This window comes from Nicotiana attenuata, unplaced genomic scaffold (genome assembly GCF_001879085.1).
Source record: "Nicotiana attenuata strain UT unplaced genomic scaffold, NIATTr2, whole genome shotgun sequence".
NCBI lineage: Eukaryota > Viridiplantae > Streptophyta > Magnoliopsida > Solanales > Solanaceae > Nicotiana > Nicotiana attenuata.
Genome location: NW_017670530.1, coordinates 589,162 through 596,879, shown reverse-complemented (window position 1 = coordinate 596,879; position 7,718 = coordinate 589,162).

Sequence of the window (7,718 nt, the reverse complement as noted above, 5' to 3'; positions counted from 1 at the left end):
TCTGGTAGAGGGTTGCTGCGGACGTTCGGAGCAGGCTCCTTTGCCACGATAATCTTGTTATCAATTAAAGCCTGGATCTTGTCCTTCAGGGAGCGGCACTCATCAATAGTATGTCCCTTTATGCCAGAATGGTATGCACAGGTTTTGTTTGGGTTAATCCACTGGGAAGGGTTTTCAGGAGTTATGGCAGGGACAGGGGTGACATAACCAGCGACTTTGAGTCTTTCGTACAGCTGGTCGATTGGCTCGGCAATGGCGGTGTATTGTTTGGGAGGTCTGCGGTCAAAATTTGGTCAGGGTCTAGGAAAGTTTTGGCGAGTAGGAGGTGATTGATAGTGGGATGGTTGAGTGTTGTAGGCTTGGTAGACTTGTGCGGGTTGGGAATATTTGGGTGAAGTGGGTTGGTATGTGGGAGGTGGAGGTGATTGATAGGTAGGTGGTGGAGCTTGGTAGGAAGGTGCCGGTGCTTGGAAATTTAGAGTGGGTTGATATGTAAGTGGAGATATCGGGTAGGTCTGACATTTGACTGGTGTTTTGGTTCTCTGTGCAACCATTACGGCACTTACATCCCTCTTCTTGGATGTACCACCGGACTGCAGAGCCTTATTGGTGGCTTGCAAAGCTTCAAAGTTAGTGACCATACCACTTTTGATGCCCTCTTTAATCCTTTCTCCCAGCCTGATGATGTCAGAAAATTTATGGTTCTCGATCAGCATCAATCTTTCATAGTATTGCGAATCTTGAGCCCTGACGAAAAACTTGTTCATCTGTTCTTCCCCTAAAGCGGGTCGAACCTTAGCAGCCTCTGACCTCCAACGAGTGGCATACTCGCGGAATGTTTCTGTAGGTTTCTTCTTTAAATTCTGAATGTAAAACACATCTGGTGCATTCTCCATGTTGAACTTGAACCTGTCTATGAAGTCGGACGCCATACTAACCCAGTTTGACCACTTCTTGGGGTCTTGGTTAATGTACCAAGATAGAGCATCTCCTTTCAAGCTTCTCATGAAAAGCTTCATTCGAATTCTCTCATCTTTCCCTACTCCGACCAACTTGTCGCAGTATGTCCTCAAGTGTACCCTGGGATCTCCGGTGCCATCGAACATTTTGAACTTGGGAGGTTTGTACCCCTCGGGCAGTTCGACATCTGGTTGAATGCAAAGGTCTTCGTAATTCAGTCCCTCGATCCCCTTGCTTCCTTCAACACCCTGAACTCGGCTAGTTAGCTTCTTGAGTTCTGCGGCTAGGTTCTTATAAGAGAGTCTTTGTCATCAGACTGAGGTGTGCTTGAGGTGGGCTGAATGGGGTGTGGTATGGTTTCCACATAGATGGGGGTGTTGTGGTGATGATCATTTTTGGAGTTCAGTGGTTCGGGGATGAGTAGTGGGGTGTTGCTTGAAGTGTGGCATGTGTTGCAGTGGTGATAGGGAGCGGGTTGTTTTTGTGGCTTCGGGATGTTTTGAGGAGGTATGGGATTTTGAGTGTTGGGGAAGCTGATATCCGGGGTAGTGAAGGAAAATGACAAGCTTGCCAAGTTCCGAACTTGGTCCAATTCTTCTTGAAATTTCAATAACTTCTGTTCGAGCTGGGAGGCACTTTCCTTGGAAACCTGAATACCCTGAGAAGTCTCTACCCTTTCAACTGAGCTCTCCTTTCTGATGTTGCTCAAATCTTCCATCTTTCCTTTGTTTTTGTTTCTGATAGGACTCGGAGGAGGAGGAGGCGGGACCTTTGGATCTTGTGGAATATGATGACGATGCCAGAGTGCACGAACTAACCTTTGGGGAGGGGAATAAGCAAAAGTAAAAACAAAAGGTAACAAGTTAGTAGGGATCATGAGAAGAAAACGTTGCAATATTTAAACATATAGTGTAAGAATATAAATTGTGTCCTAAATTGGGAGCCTCTTTGTACCCGAGGTAGGCCTAGCGACAAGTAATTTTGGAGAACTTAGAATGCTAAAAGCCTCATTTTATTGATAAAAAATAAGACGAATCCCAAAACGACACTAAATAACAGGAAATAAAAGTGTCACTAGTGGCCATAGGCCTTATTACATTTAAAGCAAAGAAAAGACTCCTAACTACTTGGTCCCAAAAGGACCTTCCCCAGACTCGGCATCTTTAGCTCCATCGAACAGCTTCACCAGCCCGCGCAATCCTAGCAACAAGTAGGCCCTCGCCAGATGTCCGCCTTCATTTCCTTCAGCAACCCGGCAATCTTCAACCTTCTTCAGGAACTTCTTTTCCAGCTCCACTATGCCCCGCTCCAAACAGATCAGTCGTTTGTTGGTGCTGACATCCATATCTTTCCATTCTCCAATTAGCTTTTGATTGGCTTCTTGTATTTCATGGTGCTCATTTTCACATTCCCGCATCCTCTTGCGCAGTTGGTTGTACTTTACCTGTGCTTCAGCCTTTTCATCAATAATCCTGTGACCTCGAACAAATCCGGGCTGACCCAAATCGTTGTGATTGTTCTCCAGCCAGCCTAGATAGTGTGGAGTACAACCAGCATGGTAGCGATCTGGCTCGATGGTGTCTCTTCCCAAGACACATATGCTGAGCCTGACACTTGTATGGACTATCGTCATCTTGGAAGTCGGCTCGAAAATGGCTCATCTTGTCAACCCTTGGTATAACCTGCTTCCTACCTTCCTGTCTCATAACCCGGATAGGGACATATGGGTAGGTCCCTCTTAAACCGATCAGTATTAGAAATGGAGCATCCCAAGACCGTATGATGAATTCTTCAGTAGGGAACCACTCAAACATCCATTGCACCCGGTCTTCAGTAAGATTGTCGAAGAGCTCGACCCACTCTCTAGCATTCTCTGGTTGGGCTAACATGTTGGGCATATAATTCATCCGCTTTGGGCGATGAAAAGCGATATGATCATCCCAGTCTCTATGATGGATTTCCTGCCGTTTGGAGGTGCTCCATGAGCCATAGTTGGAGTAGCAAATTACATCCCTCAAAATGTTTGGCCCCTTGTTGACATCTTTCTAGGGCTCGGTATATTTCTGCAACTATCGTTGGCACAAGGCTGAATGGCTTCCCGTTAATTCCTTCCATCAAGGTCTTGGTGACCATGGCCAGTCTGGTATGGATTCTTGCTTTCTTTGTCGGAAAAACTATCATCCCCAAGAAACAGAACATAAACACAAATACCCTTCGGTGGATGTGCCCCAATGAGGTGATGGCGAATTCGTCCGGATAGGTACGGTAAGATTTGCTGTGACCGTACCTTTCGTACAGATAGTCAAAGGGAATGTACGACTCCTTCAAACATGTCAAGTCAGGATTCTTCTTTAGACCCATCATCTTAAGAAAACCCCTACCCTTACGATTTTCTGGCATTAGAAAACCCGGAGTTTCCCATGGTATCCCAGCCAGTCCTCCTATCTCCTCAAGCAAAGGTGTCATCTCAATGTCTCCGAAGCAGAATACCGACCTATCACAATCCCAGAATAGAGTGGCAGCTTCTATGATTTTGTTGTCGGGTTGAATTTCTAGGAGAGAAGGTAGGTTTCCTAGATATTTTCGGACAAGAGCTTGATCACTGGAATGAAGATCTTCCCACCATCTTAACAATCTGGGGTGAATGTTGGTGACCATGCCGAATCTGGGGGCCTCGTGCCTCATTTCTGCAAGACAAAAGTGTTAGACCCTTTTCCCCCACCGGACTCGACTATTTAACATCAATAATTAGCATAAGAAGCATTTAGTTCTCCAAATGAATGCACAGAACGTGGTAAGGTCCGTTTGGGTTTCAAGGAAACCCTGTGGACTTTGGACAAGGCTATCTTAAAGAGTCATTATGAGGACAACATAACTGACTCGGCCAGGTTTGACCATGATGCATGTACAATTAAACGGAGTAAGGTTTCTATGTGGTATTAGACTGGTACCCTTGAGCGGACAACTCAAGAGGGAAAGGCGCGGAACCGTCGACTACACCGTTGATCGACTGGTTTTACCGCAAATATGCCTTTGCCGGATTTAGGGGGTGATAATATCGGAAGAGCGCAACCACTCATTATAAGCGTTGCTATGGTCTTTTGTTTGGCACGAGTGGAATATGATGTTGAAAAAATGCAATACAATAATTAACAAATTGTCATGTACTTTCACGTTCATAAAGTAATGATTACAATAATTGCTCGTAATTACAACAGTATTGAAGGAAAGCGGTAAAAGAAAGCATTAAGAAAAGAAAGACAAAGAACCAAGTTAGTTTCATAGTAGAAGAAAGAATAAATACTTAAAGGCATTTAAACAAGTAAAGACATGTAAAGAAACATAAAGTCACAAATAGCATGAAATGGTAAAAGCCTTAAAGAATCCCCAGCAGAGTCGCCATGCTGTCGATGCCCCCTTTTTCTAAAGGCGAAATCGGGTTTACGACATTTGGGCGGACAACTCTATTCCTTTTGGGAATTTGGGTTTGAGATTTAGAAGAGTTTCCACCTAATGATTAAGTGCATTAGGACACTAAGAATTTAAAAGAAAGAAGAACCAGAGAATGCGTAAGGGCTTGAAATTATCTCTGGGGGAAGTTGTCAGGCACCCCCCAAGATCCACTAGTGTGGTTCCCGGCCATGTTACAATTGTGACTTTAAAACAAGTAAACATACAAGACAACTTCCACATAACGATTACAAATAGGAATGTATAAAGGTTAAATAAACATGCTCAAGTCAGGAAATAGGTGGTTTCATAGTTGTTTAAAAGAATGTATAAGTGCAGAAAAATGAGGATCAAATAACGAGTGCAAACAATCAGACAAAAGAAGTGAAATGGGCGGAAGTTAAAAAAGAAAACAGTGCTGGAAATTCAAAGAGGTTTTAAATGATTTGAAGCGAAATACAAGGTTTAAAGAGCTAGAAACTGACAGTTTAGAGAAAATAATAACGAAAGTACATAAGGAGGAAGGGGGGTCCAAGGTTTATAAATAACATGGATCATCCACGCAACACCCGATAACCAATTATACGCGTGGTGTTATCGTGTGATCATCATATCCATGTCTACCCTTCTCACCCCATTAAGGTATTAAAGCGCAGAATAGTATCGTTACTTATTGCATGCTATTACCCGTACCGATCCTATCAGTCCCGGAGGCATTGAGACTACTAATCCTAAAGGGGAGGGAGTTGGGGCTTTTCAGAAGTTTTAAAAGGATAAAAGTCTAGGCGACAAACAAAAATACATAATCAAATAGGGGAGAAGCAAACAGCAGTTAAGGCTCAAATAGGCCTCCTCACTTAAAGGCAAATATATATAGCACGACTTCAAATACTGGTTATGGTCTGAATTAAATTTAAAAGCGTTAGGACAGGCTGATTTATCACATATTTCTCAGATGAGGAGTCCGAATTAGCCTTGTCTGGTTGTGGTTATCAAAGCTGACACAGTTAATTAATTACCTAATGTTTTGCCTAAGTGAGACCTATAGGCATGGTATCTAACATAGCGTACTGATTTTAAAGAAAGGGATCACTAGTTTTATAGACAAAAGATCTGCAGATTTTAAACGACCTTATGACTGGTTTCAGACTCGAAGCTGATTCAGATGATTATTCCTATAGGCATGATTTCTAAGCGTTATTGGTTTTAAAACGATTACAGAGATGCAAGAGTCCTATAGGCATGGTCTCTAGAATGCAATTGATCATTATTAGGCCTGCGATTGTTTGCCTAATGACATGTATATGCAGAAATGCAGAAAACTTATTGGCATGAGTTCTAGAATGAGAATACAGAAATAATTTATAGGCATGATTTCTAAGATGAGAATGCGGAAATAAATAACCTATAGGAATGTTTTCTAAGATGAGAATGCAGAAATAAATAACCTATAGGCATGTTTTCTAAGATGAGAATGCAGAAATAAATAACCTATAGGCATGTTCTCTAAGATGAGAATGCAGAAATAAATAACCTATAGGCATTTTTTCTACCCTTTTCCATAAATTCATCCCCATCCCTTTCCACTAACCATCCCAATAGTTATTACAAATTATTACAGACCCGAATGAATCAAAAGAAAGGTAAAATTACATCAAAAGTTCCAGCTACAACCAAACAGCCTAATTCAGACTCAAAGTCCAACAATATGAGATAAACCAACTTCCAGGATTAGATTTCCAAAAGCCTTTCTCATCCTTTGGGTGTGTCAAAGTTCCAAGGAGCTTTATGAACTCCAGGCAGTGCTTACACCCAATTACATTGCACAATTATGATTATGGTGCAGTGTGGAATAGCCAGCCCTCGAATGTCCAAGTTCAGAGGGAGCTCCAGGTCCCAAAGCAAGGCTCATAAGAGGGGGGCTGAACTTAAGAGTCTAAGAATAAGTGTAAGTGCATGGGAGGGGGGGGGGGAGGGGAGGAATTAGGAAAGCCATGGCAAACTGGTGGTCATGCCTAGCAATTGGGAATGCTAGCACACCCCTGTCCAGCCTGTCAGCCAAAACTTGGGAGTTAGGATCCATTGAGGATCAGGTTCAGGCCAGAGCAGTAACTTGGACACTGTCAGGCCAAAACCTTAACTCAGACACATAGAGGAAAATATGGGTAGGGATTCACAATAGAAACACATACAGGGAAAGAACATACATAATTTAATCACCGAACATGCACAGTAAAGAGAACAAGAATGCTGAAACTATAAAGTAAACACATAGAGGTGAGGCAAAAATTAAATCAGAACATACCAGTTTCAGAAGAAATAAGTAAAAACAGTAGTCTTGAAAAGGCCAAGTTGCAAGCAAAGCAATTCCAAAAGATCCCAAGCAAAGCAGAATATCGAATTCAAAACAGTATTGCAAGTGTGCAAGTATTTTAAAGACTAGTGGTGTGAAGGTTGTGTGAAGAATGAAGTCGTAAGATGTTGTGGTAAGATGAAAGGTAAGGTCCCTTTTATAATGCAGAAAGCAAGCAAGAAAGGCAAGGAAATATTATTGAAATCAGTCTCCCTTTGGTTAAGGGATTCTGATTCCAACGGGTAAAAACCAGTTAAGGAAAGAAGTTTTACTTAAAACCTTTCAAAGTAGCACAAAAGGGGTAAATACATAGAACTTATTAAAGGAAAACAATCAACAGTACACGGTTTGTGCCAAATATGGCAAGGGAATCAATCAAACAGTCCTGACACCAAAATTACAAGTTCAATTTGACTGAATCAAGTCAAGAAAGGTAAAGGAGATTCAATCGAAGAAAAAATCAATGACAATCCATCAGCCTTATTAAAGGGATTTCAGAATCAATCACTTAGATGGTGAAAACCTTTTTTGAAAGAGGGATTTTCTCATATATAAAGCATACAGATCAAACAAAAGGAACTGTCAAGTCATTTAGGAAAAAGAGTCTATCATTGTAAGCCTTAGAGTCACAAGCAAAAAGAGATTCAAGTTCAGTTACAGACTCATTGAGAGTCTGAAAGCCTAGGGTCCCAACGTGGAATCCTAACACCATTTACCAAAGAAAACCCCCAAATCCTAGGGTTTAAAAATTGAGTCAGACAATAGATGTGAGAAAACAGGTCTTTGAAAGAGGCTCAGAAGTCTTTTCCAAAGACTCATGAGAAACAAACAAACAAGATACACAGTTAAGAGCATGGAGAACACGTTTGTAAAACTCAGAATTTAACAAGTTCAGAAAAAAAGATACAAACTTAGGCAAAACAAGATGAATCATGCTTAGTAAGAATACAAACAT